The following is a 25,840-nucleotide window of genomic DNA, read 5'->3' as shown; positions in this document are numbered from 1 at the left end:
CCCGCACGGCTTTGCCCTTAGTAGAAGATTAAAAGGTCATTTGTTTGGCCTGTATATTTACAAATAATGGATGATGAAATTCTCGTCAATTTGCTAATGTTAATTTGCTCGTCCATGTTATGGCAATTTGTTCGTTCACGTTATGACAATTTTCTCGACCATGTTACGACAATGTGCTCGATAAAATGTTCTTAAAATTGGAATAGAAAAAGAAGAAAAGTGAATTTTCGAAAAATCGATTTGAGGTGCACACTTCTATGCTACAAATTAATTTTTCGCCAAATTTCATAAAAATCGGCTGAACGGTCTAGGCGCTATGCGTGTCACAGAGATTATGACATCTAGACATCCAGAGATCCAGACTTTTAGCTTTATTATTAGTAAAGAAAACTGAAAAATCTGTTTCCACTTCTCTGCCTCTCAGAATGGGACGTGACCCAATGTTCCTGTGTAGTTATTGACCAACTGGGTGGGTACTATCACTTCTTAATTTGTAAAAACAATTTATAATCACCATATCTATCCCATTTTCAGCTTCAGAAAGGGGATCGAAAGCATTTTCCGACTCATAATTTATCCCCCCTAAATCAGCCATCTTGTGGTTTATTTTGAGCTATAAAGATGACTTCCTTATATGAATTTTATTTTTTGCCTTCAGTATCACAAGACAACCGCACAGTTATAGTGTATTCAGTTTCGTCTTTCACTGCCAGGGATACATTTGTACTAATAAAAAGAAGAGGAAATATCCTCGTTCCATTGCTTTTGAATCAAACAATCTGAGAGATGGTAGTACCGAGTACTTTCAACTCTAACCAATTGTAACTTTTAACATGTCCTGAAATAAAGCTTAAAGACCTGACGAGTACAAAAATGATGGCAATGAAGAAAAATGATGAAATAAAGGGGTATAGATATTGATAATTCTACCTGCTTTCAGTGTTTATAGTTGGAACAAACTTAACCTGGCACCATTTTGACGGCTACGCAGATCTTAATCACCGCATTACGGAGCTGCCAGGTTAGGTTTGCCCCAACTATTGCAGATGTTAGTGTTTGTCTTCTTCCAATGACCCTTTCCGACAAGGTTCTTCTATTTGGTTTGATCTTTTCATGTCATTTCAAAGGATAGAGAGAAAAAAAAAAAGGTTGCTAAGTAGAGCAGAATATAAGTTGCAAACCAAAAAAAAAAAAAAAAAACCTTTATTTATCTTCCCCGTCAAAAATTTCATTTAACAAATTCTTTTGCTTAGCTCTCCAATTATTATCCTATGTTTAGCTCTAATAGGGAAATCATTTAATTTTTAAAAACATTGAGAATTGGCAAAAAAAAAAAAAAAAAAAAAAACCACGGAGGAGCGTCGCATTTCATTTATCTTCCTTTAATGGAATCCTTTTCATGTTCCAGGAGTTTAAAAAAACGCCGACGGTATTGCTTAAATCTTCCAAAGAATTTCGTTTTCAGAGGAAAATCTGCAGTCATTGAGTTAGTCGACTGCCCAAAAACTTCATTCAATAGAATATTAGCAATTTTAAATTCAAAAGGACTGTCAAACTTTCAGAGCAAAAAAAAAAATACTTTTATTTATATTGCATTATTTTCTCAACATAAACTAGCCTGTCAAACTCTGCCGTTAATTCAACAGATTAATAAATTTTTAGAATTTTTTATACTCTGTCGTCCAACGTTAGAAGAAGGCTTGACGTTTGCCTTTTCTGTTATTGAACTTGTTGATGCCAACTTTTTAAAAGCAAAGCTCTTAGTTTTGATCACTCTCATCTAACAAAAACAAAGCTTCCAAAAATCTAGGAGAACATTCAAAGTGACCCAAGAATCAGAAAATAAGAAATGCAAATATTTTACACTAGCGGTACCCGCAGGACTTTGCTCGTTGTAGACAATTAGAAGGTCATTTGGTTCGCTTGTACATTTACAAATAATGGATTTTGAATTTCTCCCTAGTTTTCTATGTTAATTTGCTCGCCCATGTTATGGTAGTTTGCTCGTCCACGTCATGCTAATTTGCTCACCCACGTTATGTTAATTTGCTCATCCATGTTATGATAACATGCTCGGTAAAATGTTCTTAGCCAACTTTCATGAAAATTGGCCGAACGGTCTAGGCGCTATGCGCGTCACGGACATCCAGACATCTAGACAGAGATCCAGACTTTCAGCTTTATTATTAGTAAAGAAGATGTCTTTTAAAATAACTTCATGGGGAAATTAATTAATATTTCGTTCAGCATATATTTCTTTCTTCACATTTCTTAATAAATCGGCATTTCATTCAGTCACTGTGCTCAAAATAACTTTCTCTTTCATCAGCTCGTCGACATCAACTCAGATTCTTTGAACTCCTGTCACGAAGTTGTTCTTTTGATATGCTAATGAGTCAACCACTGATAACAGTAAATTTGTTTGAAAAAATATCATAACAAATTTTGCTTTGAATCTTAATGTTTTAGAGTGCAATTTATTCATGTCAGTAATCATGCAAAAAAAAAAAAAAAAAAATGCCAGTAGAGTTTTTGTACGTGAAGACTATTTCCTATTTAAGGTATTTTAATGGCAGTCATGAGAGGGCATTAAAAGAATCAATTAAACGTTTGTAGAATATGTTAGCAAACACGTACACACATATATCGTAGTCAGTATTCCTAGAATGAAATCTTTCTTTAGGAATTTCACCACATGATGGGTTTTTTAATGGGAATATATTAGGACTGGGTGATTTCAGAATTTTAATACCGCGATATATCGCTCTCCAAATATCGATATTTTTGATATATCGACATATTCTTGGGGGGAGGGGTGCAAAGGATCGAAAAACAACAAAAAACATTTCTAACTATAATAAATACAATTTTTTCTCTAATTCAAAACTTTCTTGTAGGGGAAAGGGGGGGGGGACGTGCAAATGGTATAGCTCAATGCATGACAAAAGTGCTTCGCAACGAAAAAGTTTTAAATATTCAATTCGATATTTTGTTTAAATCTTTCAATTTGAAGAGTCTCAATAATTTGAATGTACCTTGAACTATATTTCGTATTGACGTTTTAAACAGTTTATTTTTAGTCATTTAATTGCTCTTGCTTTAAGACTTTTTGCTTCTTAGTTGAGTAACATTAAGTAAAATACTAATAATAAATCTTTAAAGAATGCAGCTATAAATTTTGGAAACTGTTACACCATGCACCCATTAAGCTCACAGAACCATGAAATATACCTATGATTTATATGTCACTAGCTGTATTACCCGACGTTGCACGGTCTACCTCGAAAATAAAAGTTTCGTCTAGTGACACATGTTTAACAATCAGGTTTAAAAAAGGAGGGAAAAAATAGCACAAACATTCCCGTCAATTTGTAGAAAGCACAATTTCATGTCTCAAAATTTAAATTTAGGCATAATTGGATTTTTTTCGTAATCATTCTGGATCTCCTGGCGAACCCCCCCCCCCCCCCCCCAAGGTGGACCTCTTACACCCCATTTTGATGAGAAAAAACTTAGAAGAATTCCTGAGCATCAAAGGACCGCTGCGCCATGTTTGGAAAAAAATTCGACGAAAACTGGATTTGCATAAGGAAAACCCCTTGTGGGGTGTATTCGCACCCTCCCCCCTTCTCTCATAGGTAGGTGAAACCCCTATGACAATTCCTGAACATCAAAGAACTGCTGTGCCAAATTTGGCAAAGATCCGACGAAAACTCTGAATTTGAATAAAGAAATCCCCTGTGGGAGGGAGGGTGACCCCATTGCGAATGAAAACTACCCTAAGTAAATTCTTGAGCATCAAATGACCTGTCTGCAAAATTTTTGCAAAAATCCGACGTAAACTGGATTTGCATAGGGAAAACTTCCGTGGGGTGTTTTCGCCCTCCCCCCCTCCTCATAAGTAGGCGAAACACTCCCTATGAAAATTCCTAAGCATCAAAGAACCGCTGTACCAAATTTGGCAAAGATCCGACGAAAACTGTGGACTAGTAAAAGGAAAACCACGGTGGGAGGGAGAGGGGTGTTCCGATTTCGAACGAAAACTGCCCAATGTGAATTCTTGAGCATCAAAGGATCTCTCTGCCATATTTGGCACATATCTGACGTAAATTGTGAATTTGCATTAATAAAATCGTTATTTGGTTAATTAAAACATAAAATAAATTTAAAACTATTGTTATTTAACGATACACACATATTTTAATAGTGATTTTAAAAATGCAATTATGTTTTCTTCAGCAGATCCAATCCAAAATCCATATTATTAGGTAACCCATTATTTCATCAATGTCATTATTTCACAAGCAATTTAACCGAAAAACGAATACGAAAATTCCTTCACTTTTTCAATTCCAGTATTTGATGACGACTCTTAAACTGAAGTCAAGGAATACCAAACAAAAGAGCTGCAATGAACTACCGACAGATCGGTATAAAAAATAATGGAGGCAAGGCACTTAGTATGCAGTCCTCGACATAAATACAGTTGTAGTCAGTTGTGACTCGGAATCGTCGTCGTAACTACCGACGTAACGTAAAACCGTAAGTATGCTCAGATTCGCTTTGCTATAATAATTAAGCCAAAGAATCAAATACGTTAATGCGTAGAACTTACATAAAAACCTTATTTTCGCGCATGCACCCAGAAGTTACGTCAACTCGTATGTGCCGCTTGTTCTCGTGAAATTAGAAAGTTTCAGTTTCGTTGTTGCTAGCGTAGCGAGATTTCGTCTGATCGTTTCAAAGGTGTCGTGTCTTATGAAAGGCGTTAATATTTTTCCTTTTAATATCGGAATTAAAGTTATTTTCGTTCAGAACTGAAAAAATTGAGTTGCACTCCCTCTTGTGCAATAAATGTGCGATATAAGTATTCTTATTAGGACGTTTTTGTGGTTTTTTTTGATATGGTTCTTTTTTTTTTTCAATTTAGGAACTAAAACTAGAAGTTATTTTTTTTTAAAAAAAGCAGAAATGTCAAAATTTTCAGAATATAATTATTTATTTTACTTTGTATATCTATTTACGAAACATTATTTAGCACAAGCAGTAACTTTTAGTCTATGTATTCATTGTTTACATCTTAGTAAATCAATTGTTTTACTAAACGAGCTATACTTGTTCAATGAAATTATTACCAAATGTTTGTAACGTCTCAAAATACTTTGGAGTAAGTAATACAAGTTTAATTCGTGTCTACTTGTTTCTTCGGAGAAAGTTATTACGTACAAAATTCATCAAAATCTTGATAAAATCGTGAGTCAAGTCAATTACGACTCATTTGCACTCAAAACAGCCCCAGCAAAATTTTGTACTTTTCTTCTTCTTCTTCTTCTTCTTCTTCTTCTTTTTTTTTTTTTTTTGCTGCCGCAAAAGTCTTATGACTTTTATAATTGTCATTCTCTACCCCCCCCCCCTCACTTTTCAATCCCAATCGCTGCCTGTAGGAGAAACTAAACAACGTTTACAAAAGCAAAGCATTGAAAGAAAATAGTTTTTTTTTCGCTAGTTTCACGAAAACATGTCAACCTTTCGTCGTTGTTGAGTCCCGTGACTTGGGATCTGTGCCTCAGCGTTTGCTAAGCAAAAGATCGGACTTAATCCCTCACTTTACTAATTCCTGCTCTAAGTGTTCAATACAAAGAAGCAATGTTTTGAACAGAGTTTATGAATAAAGGAAAAGGAATGTAACTTTTCATTGAGTGGTTCAATTTAATATTATGTTATTGAATATGTTTATTTATGTATCGCACACCTAATACAACACCACCATAAGTCAACAATTGTCGATTTTGAGTTATATACATGTCCGGGTGCATTTTTATTAGTTCTATTAAAATGCAAGACAGCCGCAAACGGAAAAATATTTTTTAAACTTAATTTTAAGATTTGTCAGTGTCACCGCCAAAAGTCGAAAATTGTCGATTTTGAGTTATATACTTGTCCTGGTGCATTTTTATTAGTTCTATTAAAATGTAAGACAGCCACAAACGAAAAAAAAATTTAACCTTATTTTTGAGATGTGTCAGTGCGTTACTACAAGAAGTTAAGCTAAGGTGCATTACATTCAAATTAATTTTTCTCGAACAGTAGTTTTTGCAGATGAGGTAGTGTTGTACTAAGTGTGCGATATGTCGTCGCGTTTTTTCTCAGAACAACAGTAGGATATCTTAGTGTTATTCCTTTGATTAGATGTCTTAGTGTTGCTCTGAAGCGACGATATACTCTTATCACCATACGTGTATTTACTATATTCAAACTTCAAAGTATGCTTACAGAAATTTTCCAATGCCGGAACGCCAATGAGTAATAACTGAATCCTGCATCGCAACCAGTTTTATGTGAGAAGGGAATTTATTTATTTTCGTCTAAAAAGCAGTACCGAAATGACGCGAAAGTTCGACACCAATTCACCTCTCATATATACACATGTATACAATACTTATTCATTTATTTATTTATCTTTACTAATAATAAAGCTCAAAGTTGTCTGGATATCTCTCCGGTTCTCTGTGGGGATATCTCTCTGTGACGCGTACAGCGCCTAGACCGTTCGGCCGATTTTCATGAAGTTTGCTACAAAATTAGTTTGTAGCACAAGGGTGTGTACCTCGAAGCGATTTTTTGAAAATTCGATTTTGTTCTATTTCTATTCCAATTTTAAGAACATTTTATCGAGTAAATTATCATAACGTGGGCGAGTAAATTACCAAATTATCATAAAGTGGAACCGTAACATGGGCGATCAAATGAATATAGCAAATTGGAGAGAAATTCATCATCCATTATTTGTAAATATACAAATGCCTTTTGATTTTCTACTACGGGTACCGCTAGTATTTAATAAGTGTAGAAACTAGTGTTATTTTACATGAAAAACACATTTATGCATTGAAAGGGAGAAAAACTTTTTCTTAACTTTTTGCATCTTATCGAAGAAGGAGGAATGTATCCATGATTTGTCTTGCACTACATTTGTATACCCAGCTGTAATAAAATCCACACAACTGTATATGCGATTGGAGAACAACTTCAACTAAAAATAACATAGTGATGACCTTAACAGAATGTGACTTGAGCTATGCTTTGTATATCGCAGAACATAACACTTTGGTTTTTTACACCTGGCATACTAAGAAAATACATCTTGGTTTTAATCAACTTAAAGAGTTTTCTTGGTTTTTATGCTAAAGACATTTTGATATAACATAAAAAAAAATTTCTTCGTTTCGATCTCTTTTCTTTATAGAAAGCACTTTTTGTAGCCTCGATTTGAATTGTTCTCAAATTAAGTTCTCTAAACATTGAATTTTATAAGTTTTTGTCTGAAATGTTTTAAGATTGAAGTCCGAAACATTTGCAAAGCGGGATACGTAGTAAAAGGACATGTAAAAAAATTACATCGCCCTCCCTTGAAAAAGTTTTGGATCCGCCTTTGTATAAACCTAACTTGGCATCATTGGGAAGGCGACGCAGATCCTAATTGCAGCGTTACGATGCTGTCAGGTTACGTTTGTCCCAAATATAGCACAAAAGCTGTTAATTGTAAGTTTTTTATTCTAATTTACAAACAAAAACATTCAAATATCGCATTATATTGCAATTTTTAATATGCATCAGCTAATAAACCTTTGCGAAAAGCAGCAGAAAACTAAGAAAGGTAATCATAAAATTTGTGTAAAAAATATCGCATAAAATAATGTTTTGCTTTTTAAATGAAAGGTTTTTTTTAAGGCGGCCCGGGACACATCTTGAAATAAAACTTATTGAACAGTTTATAGAGTTTTGACATTTTTTGCACTGATTCACCATCTATTTAATAAGCAAAATCGTAGCATAAATATTTAAAAAAAAAATACATAAATTTAATTTGTTTTTTAAAAATAAATGGGGTTGCTTTAAATCGCTAAAACTCGAAATATTCTTGGTCAATTTTCAATTTATTTTTCAAAAAATTATTCACTAATATCTATGCTTTAATTTTTATTCGGCAATTTAAAAAATATTAATACAATAAAAAATAAAAGTATTTGAAGAAAAATTTCGAAAAATTCAAAAATACTTTTAAAAAAATCATATTTTTTTTTTTGCAAAAAACGTTTTTTTTTTCTTCAAATTTGCCGAATAAAAATTAAAGAAAATTAAAAAAAATATGCTCCAAATTTCATTAATATATCTTTATCAGTTCTTGACTTATAAGAATTTGAATGCAAAAAATCGGGAAAAATTGCATCATGGATAAAAACGCGTTTTAAGTTTTGAAATTAAGTACAATGTTATTTAAATGCATACAAGAAAAATAATTATATCTTTCGTTCTAATTAAGATAGAAACAAAATGCAAACGTCCTTTTAAGCTAGACTTGCCAGACGTCCCGGTTTTCAGACAAAATCCCGGTGTCCCGGCCGGTTTACTTCACGTCCCGGAAAAAGTAAATTTGATTACAAATGACCAAAAAATTCTAAAAATACTTAAATGTGAAGGATTATTTAAGATAATTGCTTTACCATTTGTAACATTGACTTGTAAAATTAATACGTGGTTCGTTTGTGAGGATTTTTACAAGATTAAAAGCAAAAAAGACTGTCTAGAGAAGTCCTATAAAATGAAAAGTGTATCTAAATATTGTTCACTTTTTTGTTCCTCATTCAAAGTGTTTTTTCCAACTGAAATAAATTTTAAATATTTATATCTAATATGTGAAATGTTCAAATTTTATCTGCTTAAGTCATTTTTCTCCACCCTTGTTTTAGGTTCATAATTAGTAACCATTTATTCATAGCATTATGAACAAAATGCCCTATAAAACACTCCAAAAATCAACCAGAGGTGTGTAATATTTTGAATATAATGTTGCTAGGGTGAGGGGGAGGGGAAACATTCCGGTGTCCCGGTTGAACATTTCAGAAATCTGGCAAACCTAATTTTAGCAGAAAAAAAACGGAAGAAATTTTTAAATGATTAAAAAAAAGCAAACTTGACCATTTTTGTGTTTCCGAGCCCCCTTTAGCAGGCATGTAAAAATAAGTATTGGTCGGTCAAGTTTTTTAGAGCCGGTCCAGGGATTGAGAATTACTGATATAACAGTTCTATTACTTTGCTTGGAAAAGTGTTTGTTCCTTCTCCGAGTCCTCGACATGGATCTAAAAGCAGTTAAATGACCGACAGAAGAATATTCGAGTGTTTGAAACGTGAATAGTGAGCATCATGCTTTGGACACGTGCAGTTGTTATTGGAGGCGTTGGGAAAGAGAGGAATGGCGTAAACATATCTTTCCCAACTGAACGTAACGTCTCATGTCTACTGAAACACGAGGAGATTAAGTGAAACGGTATCCAACTCAGGGGCGCCCGAACTTAAATTTTTGGGAAGGTGGGAAGTCTCAATTTGCCAAATGGAACTCCAAAATTTGCTGAATAATGATAGTTTTGACGAATGTAACTCCAAATATTACCAACTGATGATAGTTTTGCGAAATGGAACTCCATTTTTTACCAAATGATGTTAGTTTTGAGGAATGAACTCCAATTTTTACCAAATGGTGATAGTTTTGCGGAATGAACTCCAATTTTTACCAAATGATGATAGTTTTGCGGAATGGAACTCCAATTTTTACCAAATGATGATAGTTTTGCGGAATGAACTCCAATTTTTACCAAATGATGATAGTTTTGCGGAATGGAACTCCAATTTTTACCAAATGATGATAGTTTTGCGGAATGGAGCTCCGAATTTCGCCGAAAGTTGATAATTTTGCCGAATAGAACTCCAAATTTTGCCGAATGAGGAAAGATTGGTGATGTCACGGTGATCTACCCTGACCTCTCATCGGGGCACCCCTGATTCATCTAAGGGCATATTAAACTCAAAATGAAAACGCAAGTCGTTCTAAACCCTTTTTGCTGTGAACGGGAGTCGACTCTTACCACACTGAGTACCTTTCATTTAAAAAACGTTTTTATTACCTAAATAATTTTCACGTAAGTTGCAAATTTTCTAATTATACATTCTGGCTTACTCGGTTTCATAATTGCTCATTGTTTTCCAAAATCCAAGGTTGGTGAACGCTAAGCATGTCTAACCCCCTAACGGGAAGTATTCAACATGGCTATCCCGTCAATACCCGGAATACTCAATTCATTGCCAGTGAATGCTCATCATGGCTAATTGACGGTGAATGCTCAACATGAATAACTCATTGACAGCAAAACATTAACGTGTCTAACAAATTGACAGTGAATGGTCAATGTAACTAATCCGTTTTGGCTGTTAATGTTTAGTGTGGCCAACGTTTGGTATGGCCAACTCATGAACGCTGAAAGGTCAACATGGCTTACCTACTCAGATTGCTTTCACTGACAGTGAATCTTAACTTGCGAAACTCTTGCTACGAAATGAGTGCTCTTTAGTGCTTGATATGCATTGCTGCTGTTTTTCTAATGCCCGAAAAAAACTGTTAGCTCTTTTCCGAAACATCGGTGGATTCTGGTACATTCCTTACAGCAGGAATTCGTAAATAGCAAGTCAAATCATTAGTTTAGCAAACGCTGAGGCAAAGACCCCCCAAGTCACGTGACTCAACAACGACGAATGGTTGACACGTTTTGCGTGAAAATAACAAAAGAAATCTGATTTTTTCGAACACTGCTTAAAATCTATCACGTGATTTCGGTTCTTTGTTTCAGGAATGAAAGTCTTCAGTCGTCCCTCCATTTTATCTCTTCTCAATGGTACGTTCCTAGAACTCACTTCAGACTTCGTACTGTATGCCTTCCGTATTGTAAAAGAGATGCTCAAAATGAGATTCTTTTCTTTCCACCAGTGAAACATCTTGTTCCTCGATGGATATTTGTCAATAATGATGCAAGAAGTTTCAGTCTCACAGAAAATAGCATTTTTAAAGACTGTACAGTAGAATCCAGACACTGAAAGAGGAGAAACATTCTCCAAAATTCCATTTGAACTTTTTGTTGGAGAACTGTGTAGTATTGTTACAATGTGAGTGGCAACATTGAATATTGATGGAATGCAAATTATTAATAAATGGTTGAGAGTCGGGTTTATGCTAGTTTGATTTATGCTTAAATGCTGAACTTATTATTATTATATATGCTATATTTTGGCGACGAGAGTTAAAAGTTAAATAATTGCGAAAAGCAGTGATAAAGGGTTAGTTTTGAAAGAGATGGATAGTGATTATATGAAGATATTCCGAAATTTCATCCATTTTGCGACAAAGGAACAAGAGCTATCAGATGGATAAAATGGTTGCGATATTTTCAATTGTTTATTGAAGCCAAAGGTATTACTAATGTACATCGTAAGAAAGCTTGTTTATTACATTATGCTGGAACAGATGTTCAAGACATTTTTGAGATATTGACAGAACTTGAAGAGGATAGAACTAAACCGGCTGATGAATATATGACGGCCGTTTCTATGCTAACACGGAAATTTGCGGTTTCCGGAAATGAAGCGTTTGAAAGTTTAAAATTCAGAGGTATATCGCCAAGGGAAAATGAAAGTATGGATTCATTTATAATTCGACTTCGCCAACAAGCAGTTTTATGCGGATTTGTAAAGAGTGAAATTGATCGACATATTCGAGATCAAATTATTGTGAAATGCCCGTATAAAGAACTGAGAATTAAATTAATTGATGAACGAGATGCGTTATCTTTAGAAAGAGCTGAAGCTTTATGTCGTTCCTATGAACAGTCTCGTTTGGAGTCAGCAGCCATAGAAAATATTTCATCGCCAGAAGAACACCTTAATAGATTGAAAACGAGTTCAATGCAAAAGAAAAAAATAAATTTTCGTGAAAAGAATAATTTAATTTGTTGGAAATGTGGGAAAGAAGGCCATAATTCAAAATCACTAAACTGTCCAGCCAAGGGGAAGAAGTGTCTGAACTGTGGATTTTTCGGACATTTTTCATGGGTTTGTAAAGCGCCGAAAAAATTTAAAGAGAAAGAAAAGATTGTGAGAAATCTTAATTCTTCTGGTAATGAAGATGAAAATGAATTTGTGTTTTCACTTCCATATAATAACAAAAGTGAGTATATTACATGCATTGTAGGAAATGTTAAGATACCTATGATTATTGATTCAGGTGCTAGCTGAAATGTAATTGGAAAAAAAGAATGGGAGAGATTAAAATCATCTAAAATCAAATACAAAAATTTAGTTGATAAGAAGATATATTCCTATGGAGATAAGAAGCCATTAAAAGTATTGGGTGCTTTTAGAGCTAGTATAAAAGTAATGCATGGTAAACAGTTGGAAGATATTGAATTTTTTGTATCTGAAGGTGAAGGAAGCTCATTATTGGGTAAAGAGACTGCTATTAAACTTAATGTACTGAGGTTAGGATACAATGTAAATGAATTAAATATTTCTTCTGAAGAGAAGGATTCAAGTTGTGAAGATGTTGTTGGAAAGTTTCAAGATGTGTTTCAAGGCATTGGTAAATTAAAGAACTTTCAATTAAAAATTCCAATTAAAGATGATGCAAAAGGGGTTGCACAACCAGTAAGAAGGTTACCATACAATTTAAGATCACACGTGAAAAAGTTGATAAATGATTTGCTGGAACATGACATAATTGAAAAAGTTGATGGTCCAACTCCATGGGTATCACCTATTGTCGTTACGCCTAAGAAAGAAGGAAAGTGGAGACTATGTGTAGACATGAGAATTGCAAATCAAGATATAGAAAGAGAAAGATTTCCTATTCCTCTAATTGATGAAGTTTTGCATGAACTAAATGGTAGCACAGTGTTTAGTAAACTGGATATAAAATGGGCATATCATCAAATTGAACTCGAAGAAAAATCTAGGAACATTACTACTTTTTGTACACATTTAGGTTTATTTCGTTATAAACGCCTAATGTTTGGAGTAAATTGTGGACCAGAAATGTATCAGCGAGTAATGACTCAAACATTTCAGAACTGCTGAGGAATTTGCATTTATATGGATGATTTAATTGTTTATGGAAAGAATAAAAGTCAACATGATGAAAATTTAGAAAACGTCTTAAATGTTGTAAGAGAAAAAGGACTTACATTAAATAAAGAGAAATGTAAATTTGGGTTAAAAGAAATAACGTTTTTAAATCACCACATTAGCAAAGAAGGTATTCAACCAACAGTGAAAAATAAAAATGGAGTTATAAATTTTCAATGCTCCAAAACAGTCAGTGAAGTTAGAAGTTTTTTAGGATTAGTCAATTTTTCTGCAAAATTTATTCCGAATCTTGCAACAATTGCGGAGCCTTTAAGAAAATTAACGAAAAGAGATGAATCTTTTAACTGGGGACCGAAATAAAATGAAGCTTTTGATAAATTGAAGAAAATAATCGCCAACTCGCCAACTTTAGGATTTTATTATCCAGATTCACGTACAAGAATTTACTGTGATGCTAGTCCAGTAGGACTTGGAGCAGTGTTGGCCCAGTTTCAGAAGGAAGGACCCAGAATCATTCGCTATGCAAGTAAAGCACTTAGTAGTGTGGAGAAAAGATATTCTCAAACAGAAAAGAAAGCTCTTGCTTTAGTTTGGGCCTGTGAAACATTTCACATTTATACATTTGGAAAAACGTTTGAACTGGTCACACATCATGAGCCTTTGCAGACAATATTTGGCATTTGTCATAGATCATGTGCAAGAATTGAAAGATGGGTGTTAAGGCTGATGAGCTATTCGTACGAAATCATCTGCAAGCCTGGAAAAACAAATATTGCAAATCCATTATCAAGATTATTGGATATTTCTGAATCGGTAGAAGATGAAGCAAGATCTAATGAAGAGCAAAATTACATACGTAATATTGTTGAAGTTAATGTGTCCGTAGCTCTTGCATTAGAAGACATAAAAATTGCTACAAATAAAGATCACCATCTTCAGGAATTAAAGAACAGTTTACGAACAAACAATTGGGCTAAAGATCAGAGACATTATGAGATAATAAAAGATGAATTTTGTGAAATTGATGGAATTCTGTTGATAGGTACAAGAATCGTATGCCCAGCGGATCTTCAAGGAAAGTGTTTAGAATTAGCACATGAAGGTCATATGGGAATGACAGCAATGAAAAGGTTACTAAGAAGCAAGGTATGGTGGTACAACATGGACAAAGCCGTTGACAAATTCGTGAGATCTTGTCATGGATGTCAACTGGTTACTATTCCAGATCCACCTGAGACAATCACACGAACTGAATTACCACCAGAGGCATGGGAGTACATCTCGATGGATTATTTAGACCCCCTACCAACAGGAGAATATTTGCTTGTTATTGTGGATTATTATAGTAGATATTTTGAAGTTGTAATTACAAGGTCCTTACATGCACAAGTTTTAATTAATCAAGTGACAGAGATATTTGCTAGGTATGGTTTTCCAAAACATGTTATGACTGATAACGGAAGGACATTTATTGATAAAAATTTCAAGAAGTTTTTACTAGAAAGGGGTATTAAGCATCATTATACAACTCCTTTATGGCCACAAGCAAATGGCAAAGTTGAAAGGCAAAACCGAACGATTTTGAAAAGACTGAGAATTGCACAATGCACATGCAACAGGAAAAAACTGGAGGCATGAACTTCAAGAATTCCTTTTTGCGTATCGTGTCACACCACATTCTACCACCGGTGTTCCTCCTGGAGAACTAATGCTTGGAAGAAAAATCAGAAGTAAGCTACCTGATATAAGAGAAAATACTCTAAAATTCACAGATGAAGAAATAAAAGATAAAGATAATTTTTTTAAGGATAAAGGAAGACAATATGCAGATCAAGAACGCAAAGTCAAAGAGAGTAAAATTAATGTAGGAGACATAGTAATTATGAAGCAACAGAAAGAAAATAAATTGACAACTACGTTCAAACCAATACCGATGACTGTTGTTGGAAGAAAAGGAAATGCAGTTACTATAAAAGATCCAAACGGAGTTTGCTACCGAAGAAATATAACTCATGTTAAGAAATCTATCAGTCATACAAATGAAAAAAATCCGAAAACTGCAGCTGGTATTGAAGACGTAAATGAAGATGAAACAACAGATGAACGGGAAGATCGATCTACATTAATATTAGATCCTAACGCCTCAACATCAACAATGTCTACAAACTTACCACGACCGATACGACATAGACAAAAACCTAAGTGGCACCAGGACTATATTTTCACGTAAGAACTGTACATAAGTGTAATTTTATTTGTTTCAAAATTTTGTTTGTTTTGAGTTAAAAAAAAAGAAAGAAAAGAAGGGATGTAGTATTGTTACAATGTGAGTGGCAACATTGAATATTGATGGAATGCGAGTTATTAATAAATGGTTGAGAGTTGGGTTTATGCTAGTCTGATTTATGCTTAAATGTTGAACTTATTATTATTATATATGCTATAAACTGTTTTCATGCTTGTTTTGAGACAACATCAAGTGATCAAGTCTTCAGTTTTAAGTTCTGCAAACTCAAGAAAAGTGAAATAGTTCACAGTTAAATTCTGCTGACACAACAAATGACGATTTGCTTCTCACTGAATGCATTTCATGTGCAATTTTTCTCGTTGTTGTATTTCAACTATCAACTATCAAAGGGACCTCTGGCCCTCAAACTATGAAGGATTGCGTGCCAGGCGCCTTGCCTTCAGAAGGCAACAAAATGGATGGTGGTGCCATCTATTCGAGAATTTAGAAACAGACCAGGAGCCGAATAACTTTCTGGTCTGGCACCCCCAGAGGTATCGTTTTACTTGGAGGACATTGTGACCACGAGCATATTTAACGGCGCCCAGTCACCATTAATGACGACGGTGGATCTTCGATCCAGCGAGGATCGAACCCGATACCCTCCGGCCCCAAGTCCAATACCAATGCCTTACCGATCAGACCACCACGGCCCTTGTTGTATTTCCCTCTTCAGTTAACTCAACAGTGTCAGCTTAGCGGAGTTCTCTTCAGAAATACGAATGCTGTTATTTTTCTAGGATTGTTTGTAAAATGTACTCGTAGCTAAGCAGAGTCACGAAACAATCCGACTATTTCCTCAATAGTTGAACGCAATTTCTGTGTTCTGGAACAGATAGCATTAAAGTTTAATCGACAGACTGCAATAACGTACTGCAAGGCTAAACTTGTTGATGGAGGAACGATGAAAGTGCAAGGCGTTTTCGCCCTTTTGCCTCAAGATTGCATGCGCACTAGGGTGTTCAAAAATACATGTAAAAAAAAAAGTTTATCCTAGCTAACAGGACACCCCTCAGTATCTTTGGACTTGTGGATGGTAATATACTGGAAGAATTTTAGGTTATTATTTCAACTGAAAGAGGGTTCTCAACCTCCTCCCCTAAACTTCATGAGTATGGGGAGGGGGTTAAAAAATGCATTGAACTAAAAAAAAACAATGCTACATACAGTGTGATCAGCGAATAAGCCCTGATTTCAAAAGAAGGAAGTAAAAATGGAATATTTAATGATGCTTTTGAGTTTATCAAATCTTGTTAAACCGCTGACAAACATAATTTGATCTAAAATTTTCACATGGAATGATTTGTTTCTTATTTTTGTGGCTCATTTGAAAAATGTGCAAAAGTTGAAGCTAATTGAATCATAAAGGAGCGAGGTACTTAGGCCCTGAACCTTAGGTTGGCCTTATTTGGCCCGCTTACCTTTTTCAAAGTAAAGAAATAATGATTATCAAAACAGTTTCAGTGTCAAATGAATTATTAACCTATTTCAGAGTTAATTTGCCACTTAGGAAAACTTTGAGCCAAGCGAAAAATACAGTAAAAAAAACTGTTTAGATGAAAACATTATAGATGGGCAAATTTGAATAATAAAATTTCTAGATATTTAAAAGCTTCCCATTTTGTGTTTGTAGACCCACAAACTTTTTTACAGTTCATTATTGTGTAGACAGGGATGCACATCCCACAAGGGCAATGTTGATGTTGTATCAAAAATACCAAAAGGCAACCAAAGAATGAAGCCCCCGAGAAAAGAGAAAAATACTCCTAAAAACAACACCCCTAAAAACTGCAATGGCGCATTTTACGCAATGACCCTCCCCAAGATGGGCACTCCTGGCATAGAATACTATATGTATGAAGAGTGAAAAAAAAAAAAAAAAAAATCAACACATATGAGGAAAAAAAACTAGATTTTATTTCTTAAAAATATAAAAATGCAGAAAACTGTTTTCAATTACAAACTAAATGATTCGCCATTTTCACAAATGTGTAAAATTAATAAAGAAGGTAGAAAGCACAAGTATGTCGCACGCTTAGCATCGTTTTAATGTTCTACGTCCGATTCACCAAGACTGCTACTGCGAATTCTTGCCACGTTACCAGAGTCCAATAGTGATTTAGAAGTCTCCCTCTTCTTAAAATAAATGTTGCTGACGTTGATGCATGGTTTGCTAGATCCAAGTTAGAAATTTCAGTTTCTTCTTCAAAAAATACACGGACAGATAACTTAGAGCACACATCTAATTTCATTTCTGCTTTTCTCTCTGCTCCTTAGGCAATTAACCTGAAATAAATAAAATTGATTTTCTTTTAAACCTATACAAAAATGCAAGGGTTTCCACCCCCTCTCCCCTCAGTAATCCAAAATTAAACCTCAGTTAAATAACGTTTTTGATTTTTTTTTCCATGCTTTTTTTTTTCTTTCATATTTATCTAAAGGAATTTTTTTCAATGTCCCTTATTCTCCCCTACTGTTTGCCAGCATTTAAAATTCCCCCTCCCTGTATTTTAAGTTTCAACCTTGCCTTTTGATACATTTAAGGGGGGGGGGATTTCAAAATGTCGGTGAAAAGTAAGGATCCACCCCCCCCCCTTTTTTTGGAGGACTCGCTGGCGCAGGGTCCGATTCAACCCTATCGGCGGTTCAATCGGGCTAGGGCCGGCTCCGTCCCACTTCGTGCTTTTTGAAAAAAGTCCAATCGCTCGAGAAGTTAAAAAAAAAAAAAAAAGTAATGTATCAAACAAAACATTTTTCAATTTCCTCTTAACAGAAACCGTATAAAATGTCAGTAAGTTCAATGCCATTAGTTTTAGTCATTCGGAAAAGCAATCACAGAAAGAAAAATCCTGAAACCAGTTCTAAGTCGCAATCGTTAAGAATACTAATCTAAAATTTCGATAAACATATTAAAATCTGATGGAAAAGGTTAATTCAACCAACATAAATCAGTATTACCTCGTCTTTTTGGTGGGTTAGTAAAGCTGCAATTGCCCACCCTTACCTCTGTTTCTATAATTTTTTTAAAAATATGTTTCAAATGGACGAAAAGAGGCATTGATGTGTGTGAAAAAACTTCGAAATGCTCCCCCCTCCCCTTCCGCACCTCTAGAAAAAATCTAAAAACATTTTTTTGAACCTGTTTTTTAACCAAAATTTAGTCTTTGTGCCCCATTTTTACTTTTTCCAGCTTTGCTCTGAGAAAAGTGAATTAAAATTCATTTTTAAGGCAATTTTTCCCGTCTCCAAGCAAGCGTGCTTCCCCTACTCCTCCCCTCTTCTCGTCTTCACTTTTGTTCTAAATTTTCAAGGACGTGGTATGAAAGAAGTTACAAAATGGTTCTGAATTCGTGGTAGATCACTAAGACAACGGCAAATGAAACAGCATCAAACCAATCTTCAAATGTTTATAAAATTAGTACTAGGCAAATCTAAAGAAGGCAGCTCAAAACTAAAATGGGGTTGTTTCCTTCATTCAAAAGTAGTACTCATAGTCACTGAAATTGATAGAATAAGCAAAAAAAAATAACATGAACCCAGAAAACTCTTCATTTTCCCAAGAGTTATTTTTTAATTAATTTTTTTAAATGTCCGATTTTTCAATCAAGGCGTGGTCTTGATGACATCACAAATGATGTTCTTTGACGCATTTTGTACCGCGTTTCCACGTTATGATAATCAAGAATCGAATTACAATTGCGCTCTACGCTTGCTATCAACCATATCGTTGCCAATACACGCGAGTAAAGATGCGAATTAAATATTTTGCTCTGTGAATGGCAACACAGAATGGCATTTCATCATTTGTGATGTCATCGACAAGAAATGTAAGCAATAAAAGCGCACCGATTTAAGTAATTTTTTAAAAATATTAAATTTAAACAAATTATTTAAAAAATAGTTAGATCCTATGTTTTTAAGCATGTTCTTTCAGAAAAAAATACTTTTAAAACATTAGAAACGACTCCATTCAACTAATTATGTGTATCAAAACAATGTATATATTAATCTGTTGTCTATTCCTATATATATATTCTACTTCAGAATGAATAAAAATATGAGAAGGTAAACAGAAATTTATGCCAAATTATAACTTTCAGAAACATTGATTTTTGATTTTTCTGTAATTTTTTATTGTAATTTTAGACTGTTTACACATTCATTTAAGTTTTGAAGAATTACAGGGCTCTGTGCAGGCCCATTTAGGGGGATCAGGAGGGGGTAATTATTCCTCTCCCTGACTTTTGAGGATTGATTTTTTTGAAACTCGCGTGGTTTTTGTTGTTTTTCGGTATGATTGATGAGTGTCCAGTTCATCTTTGACACCCCCCCCCCGGAGAATGTCGAAATGACGAGCCAGACTCTGCACTCTATTATTGAAGAGTTTATTATGCTCCAAGATGTATGTTCGAAAAAGAATGCTCAATTAAAACTGGTGCAATAAAAAAATTTCGATTTTCTGAACATGCAGCTTTTTTTTTTCTTTCTCTAACGCAGTGGTTCCCAACCTTTTTTGTCTTGCGAACCCCCTTCCAAAATCTGTATCAGTTTAACGAACCCCTTGCACACTAAGTACTAAGTGACGAGCACAACTCCCCCCCCCCCCACAAACACAGTATTTTATTTATTTATTTATTTATTTTTTGATAAGCCAAAATTATAATCGCAAAATATAGAAGCCAAACATTGCTACAAGCTAAAATGATACCTAAAACAATACTACAAAACAAATACAACAAAACAGAATGAAAAATTCTTTGAGGTTCAGCTCACTTTGAAAAAATCCTTAATGGAATGGTTGTGGAACAAATAATTTCAAAGTTTGGCTCAAATGTCTTGTCTGACGGTTTCAGTCTTACATTAGCTTCAGCATTTAATTTCCTCCTGCATTTATCTCTACATGCAGAAATTCTTTTTTCCCACGAAAACTTTTCCAAAAAGGGGTAATAAAATTTAAAATGTCTTTTTCTATCACAACAGTACATTTATTCCTAACGCCAGGGGCGCCGACTTGGAAAAATTATTGGGGGGGGGGGGGGCGGATGTCACCAGGGTCTAGGAAGTATGTTAAAGTACGGAGCCCCTCCCCCCACTCCCGAAAAAAATTCAGATTTTTGTACCTTGAAAATGCTAACTTACATATTTTCTGGTGTGTGTAATTTATACAAACAAACAATATGTGACATGGCGTTTTCAAAGTAAAAAAGCTAAAAATTGGTACACAAATTTTCTGCTTCAATTAGATCATGTCACTTGCCTTAAGTGAGGGACAATTTTACAGTTCCATTTTGTGGGGAGCAGTGAAGTGCCATAGCTAGGCTACGGCACTATACAAGGTAGTGCACTTGACTTGCATGGAAGGGAACTCCCAGTATGGCACCGATTTATAACAACTATTGGGGGGAGGGTGCCATAACGGGGGCCTTGCCAGGGGAAATTTTCTAAATTTGAGATAAAAAATAGTGAGTTTTCAAGTCTTTTTAAGCATTTTAGAGTCATATGATCAACATTAGAACCGCAAAAATCTCGGTAAATTGACACTCTGAGAAACTCGACAAGCAGACATTTTTTCGCTTTGAAAAAAAAAAAGAACACTCATGGTATTTTCGTAAAAAGCTAATTTAATTTACAGTAATAACTATGCTTTTAGTCTATTACAGAGCGGTGAATATATAGCTCTGAAAAGATTGAAATGATATTTAAATAAATCTAAACTATCATTAAAAGAATAAAAAGATTACTGTCGCACTTTGATTACTATAAGTGAAATAACTAATTTAAGTTTGCTTTGAATAAGGCTCAGAGTTCATTAAATAAAAACAATGTCTCAAAATTAATGCTTTAATAGAGTTAAAAAAGTTAAAACAGAGAGAGAGAGAGAGAGAGATTACTTTATTAACTCTAATAATTGAAGAAAACTATCACGCCTTCCATTTAATATACAAATCAAACCCTGATATATTTTTTCCAGATCAGCAAACAATTAGATGAGACCGCCGCCGGCTACCGATTTCACCCGAAGGTTCGCGCACTGGAACAAATTCTATGAGTGCTCTCAGCACCGTAACACTATCATTATTCACACCACTCGTTTTCAATTAACCTGTTTACTACTGCAATAGTTATTTGTTTTAATTCATTACTGAATGTACTTTACAATGTAACTATCTTCAAACAAGGAAAGTTAAAAATACCAACATAATTTTGTGATTTTAGAAACCATAATATGACAGATAATGTTCTTAAATTATTGAGGGGGCTCTGCCCCCCAAAACAAACTATTGAGGGGGGCTCGGGCCCCCTCAAGCCTTATGGAGTCGGCGCCACTGCCTAACGCTGAATCAGTCAATCAAAAAAATGATCTGAAAAATCTTTTAGAGAAAATCTCCCAAATATTAAAAAAATGATCGTTTGTCTTCCAGTAAAATCTAGTTTTTTGATAAGGATAATGTGTATATTGATCGTTTTAGTACTGAAGAATATTCTTTTCCTTATGCTAAAATGCGGAATAAAATGCTTGATTATTTTTTTATTTTATATTTGAAAAATAATAGAAACGTCTGCAATTAACTCTAATTATTACATAAACGTTAAATTTGACTATTAAAAATATTTTAATGCTCACTTATTACATAAGAGTTTTTCTGCGCAAATTTCGTGAGTTCTTTTTTTTTACATGGAACGCAATTTTTTTTAATTCGATGCGACGTACCTCACTGTAGCTACTTGACAGCAGCGCCATTGCACTTTTTGTGTCACTTGCATTTAAGCGAAGCGCAAGAGAAGCGCGATAGCTCTTCGTCGCACTCAAATGTTAAGAAACTAAACACAGAAAAATTAAGTAAAAATAGTTCAAGCGCTCGCATATGCTCCATTCAATGTTTCCATTGGTTCGATCGAACTCTCCAAAATCAAACGGAGAAAATTGAAGCATTTCCATGCTTTGCTTTCATCTAAATATATTGCGTTCAAAAGTGGAATTTTTTCGGCACGGGCTTAATTCTATCATGCTCAACGAAAACAGTAAAAACCAGTTCCTTGAAATGACAGACTTAACTCTTTAGATTTACAAAATAGAATGTCAGCAAGTGTTCTAACATTTGTATCCAAAATTTATCGGATGTGTAGGAGACAAATGAATAAATGACGAACAAAAACCGCTTGAACTTGAGACTTCATCTTAAACAAACATGTAGAATTTCCGTCATTACAATATTATTTTCGCGAACCAACTTCGTACCTCTCGCGAAATCCCAGGGGTTTGCGAACTACCATTTGGGAAACGATGAAATTTAGTGCTGCCATCTAGAGTAATCATTGGGGTTAAAAAGCAAATATTAGTTTAATACACTAGTACAATGTTTAAAATGCATAAAATGTAAAAGCATTAAGCATAACATGGGCGTCCATATGCAAAATTTTAAGGAGAATGGGGGGGGGGAGCCTCAGATATTTGGTTTAGCAAATATTTTCCCATGGAAACCGATTTCACTCAGATTAGAGTTATTTAAATTTGACATTTTTATAACTTATTCATTAATCAGGGGTGCCCACCTAGGGGGTGTCATGGCGCAGACGACGCCGTTGAAATTTTTTAGAAGGGGGGTTAAGGGCTTTTTACTCTTTTTTTGGGGGGGGGGGGTCACCCTGCATTAATGGCTGGAGAAGAAATATTTTTACATTTTTGCAAAGAAAAAAATACTAACAGCAAGGGAGTTCTAATTTCTAAGGAGGGCGGGGGCTTCCCCCACTTGCAATCCCCCAATATGGGTGCCCATGAGAAGCATAACAGACAATCTGATTACATTTCACAAATTCAATGCTATTTGTGCATTTGTTTTAGTGTTTGGAACTTTTTACATGCAAAAGCAAAACTTTTAATTGAAAATCGCTCTCTTTTTACTGAAGAGATGAAAGTGTAGGTAAAAAGAACTGTGCAAAAAGTTTTTTTTTTAAATCAGACTTTTACACAATAATCTAGCAGTTCCAAAAGATTTTTTAAAGAATCATTAATTTTAAATTTGAAAAGATGGATTACAATCTTATTTATGCTTCAATATTTGCCAGAGAAACGTTCGCCGATAATATGTTCAAAACAAAATAATCACGTAAAGGGATTTAAAGTTTTTTTTTCGTACAACTAGTATAGATATTATTTGCGTTCAGCCATGGCTCGCTGAAATTTGTTAAATTGATATTAAAGGCAACATCATCGAAATGTTACAGTAACGAATGAATCGATCTTTTCATTTTTGATGCGTTCTAAAAGCAGCGCTATATGTCTCAGCTTTGAATACATAACAAAGAAATATTTTTAAAAAGTTACTCAGAATTGTTCTTTATTTATACTCTCTTGTTTATGGCACAGATTGCGTGTACAGTGAAACCTGTGTAAGTTGACCACCTGCGGTGCACTACTTTAGTGGTCAACTTAAGCAGGTGGTCAGCTTACAGAGGTTAATTTATATGATACTAGCTGCGTTGCCCGGCTTTGCCCGGTCTACCTTGAAAATAAAAATTGTGTCAAGTGACGTATATTCAACAATCGGGCGTAAAAAATAAATTAAAAAAAAACATGATTTCCTTTCCAAACAACGACGACAGATATTAAAATACTTTTAAGAAATTAAATCCAGAAAGATGGATTTAAAATGCGTAACCATGGAAACACAAAATAAAATAAGTTTGATGAATTCAAATGCGAAAGAAAATAGTTCACAATTTGAATTGAATAGAGATTTCTCAAACTTGATTTTAAAAGGCTTGTAACTTTTTTTCCTTTCGAGATAAAAGCTTATTAGATTTATGTTAGATGTGGAGTAAAAAAGGCCGCTTTTTCCAATGGCGTCAAAAAGAAAGCTGTAGAACAATTCCTTCATTTTTTATTGATTTATTTAATGAAGAAAAAAGTGCCTAAATTTCAGCTAAGCCTAAAAAAATTCGAGCTAAAAACGCAAATAACTCCCGCCATAAAAAAGTTAGAGCATTGAAACAAATTGAGTAGAACGCGGGAAATTCTACCATTTCTAACGGTATGTAATATTACTATTTGCGAGTAATTTTTCACCTCCATATTCGGGAATTTATGTGAAAATTGAACGTAAATTGGAATAAAAGAAGAACTATTCATCGAATTGTTTTCGAACTGGTCTGCAAACCTTCTCAGGACTTAAAGGAACAAACTGTGAAAATTTCAGCAAAATCGGTCGGGTAGTTCTCGAGTTTTGCGAGTTCAAACACACAGACGCTTTTTGGGGACTTCATTTTATACTATGTTGAGAAGGGCCAATTCCTTGCCTGAACAAAGCGGTCAACTTAGAAAGGTGGTCAACTTACAAGGGTGGTCAACTTCACAGGTTTTATAGTTGAATCAGTGCAAAGTTGCACTTTAAAAGCTATTTATTTATAGCAAAAACAAATAGTTCCATGTCAAAAGTTACAAAAGCATGGCTTGAAATATAATGCAGGAAATTAACAAATCTGAGTGGGTAACAGGTCTGTTTACTGAATAGGCCAACTAGGGCGTATCCTAGAACCCCCGCTAATTAGGGGCCCCCAAATTGCTAAAATTGTTTTAGCCTACAGCAAACAGTAAAATTGTAAAATTAAATACATGGCCACCAAAAAGGCATTTAGCCTAGGGCCCACTCATATCTTAATCTAGCCCTGATGGTAATGGGTAAACATTCGTTCACGGGTACCCTCGAAGAGAAGTCAGGTCGCAGAATGCACCATTGAAACTTTTGGAAAGCTGCTTTTTTGAGAGTTTTTTTTTTTTTTTTTTTTGCCAAATTTTAGACAAGTGTCGTTCTTGCCCGGGGGGGGGGGACATCATAGCATTTGGGGTAGGGAGGTGCACCACGCCTCTTGAGAGTATAGGCACTAGCGTCCGTCTAAAAAGTGATGGTTCCATATTATTTGCTACAGCGACGAAATCTTCGTCGTAGAATTTCTGGGCATGAAATTGGTTTCATAAAATCACGGGACGCAATAGCGTCCCGGTCGCCTAGAAAACCAAATGCCTATCGCCAAGGAAACCAAACGTCAGCAGCCAACAAAAGCGAATCCACCGCCAAGAAAGTCGAAAGAAACGACCGCCAAGAAAACCAAATACCTACCGCTAAGGAAACCAAACGTCAGCAGCCAACAAAAGCAAATCCACCGCCAAGAGAGACGAAAGAAAATAAACGCGACTAAATACAGTTACTCACAGAACAAGTTGGGGTTTTCTGGGTTTTTCACCTCTCCCCCCGGAGTTAATTTTTGGTATACTCAATCTCTAGTGGCCCCTGACGACGTAAACAAAAATACAATCCCCTGGACCTGGAGCATCAGGAGGAGGAGGAATTTAAGTTACAAAATCGCTATTCAAAAACGTTTTCGCTTTCTTTGACATGGCTACAGCCCGGACGAAAAGAGGAATCAAGCTGAAATTTCTTACACACATTCCTTGTGCCCTACTGATGTGCCTATTGTGCCATTTGACCCCGCCCCTTTCCCCCTCCTTTTTACACCCCCCCAATTGTATCTTCTCGGGGTTCTGCCAGAGCCCCCGGGGGGCTATATTAATGACTTTTTGTATAGATA

Source organism: Uloborus diversus, chromosome 4, assembly GCF_026930045.1.
Source record: "Uloborus diversus isolate 005 chromosome 4, Udiv.v.3.1, whole genome shotgun sequence".
NCBI classification, from domain to species: domain Eukaryota; kingdom Metazoa; phylum Arthropoda; class Arachnida; order Araneae; family Uloboridae; genus Uloborus; species Uloborus diversus.
This window is presented reverse-complemented; position numbering follows the sequence as displayed.